The sequence below is a fragment of the Diabrotica virgifera genome, chromosome 3, assembly GCF_917563875.1.
Source record: "Diabrotica virgifera virgifera chromosome 3, PGI_DIABVI_V3a".
NCBI classification, from domain to species: Eukaryota; Metazoa; Arthropoda; class Insecta; order Coleoptera; family Chrysomelidae; genus Diabrotica; species Diabrotica virgifera.
The window spans coordinates 47,686,647-47,687,872 of NC_065445.1; positions in this window are offsets into that span (position 1 = coordinate 47,686,647).

The window sequence follows — 1,226 nt, forward strand, 5'->3', positions numbered from 1 at the left end:
ATGGTCTGAGGTCTCGTTTTTCCATGGCCTCGTTCACCGCATACCGCATCCTTCTGTCGGATAATTTTCATATGGCACGTGAAGAAGAACAATTAATTCTATTATACAAACCTCAGCCAACATATTCCTGTTTCTCCTAAAGTTGCCTACACTTCCCTGGAAACATTTCTAAAACAAATGCCAATTCCAGTTTGGCCAAATTTTAAGCTGAGCAGTGTATGTCACTGTGGTTCTTGTATGGAGTAGTAAAAGAAATGACAGTTTGTAAAAATAATTTATAAAATTGTGAGTTATCTCACATCAAAATGAAAATTATTACATACAATATTTTAATAAAATTAGAAAATTGTTCATCCGAATCCACGACGAAGCTCAGAGACTGACGTGTCCATAAAAGTGTTAACCCTTAAGTACTAACACCCCGTCCCTCAGACGGCATCGCTTTTCGAAAGTGGGATATTTCCCTTCCCAGAAAATTTTGAAGGTCACCCGTTTATGACTTGTTGGGTTGTTCTTTAGTAGTATTGAATTCGGCAATTTGCGGCAGGTTGTTATTCGAAAGATATTTCGGCTCAAAGTGTGATTTCCGTCTAATAGACGGGGTGTTAGTGTTTGTGCCCAGTTCGTCATTACACATAATGTGCCCCAGTTCGTCAAAAAACATCAAATAAGGGAATAAAGACCCTGAGGAAACTCTTTTGAAATGGTTTGATGAGGTAGAAGACGACATAAGCGAAGTGGAATCAGTTTGTAATGAAAATGTTGCCACTGACTACCATGCTACACTGTACTAACTATAGCACCTGTCAGTTTTATTTTGTTTTAACACTTTTAAAAACCTTTTTATTTTTATTTTTATTACTCTTTGTTTAACTCGATTATAAATTTTTATTAAGATTTTTTAATTTGTTTAATTTTTGTCACACTTTTTTTCAGGACCAAACAATCCTTCCATTCTTGTTATAATGTTTTTTTATTTTAATAAATACAGAAAAACTAGATTAATTACTGTGTTTTTTAGATAATAAATACTTTCAGTAAGTCATCGAGATATTTTTTTACATTAAAATATTTAACAAAAACAAAAATTACCATTAAAATGTTGAACCCGTCTGTCAGGCGGTTAGTTAGTGTTTACGTCATTGATTTAAGATGTTAGTACTTAAGGGGTTAAACACCTATTCTTACTCAATGGTGTAGAATTTTAAAGTAGAAATAAAACAACC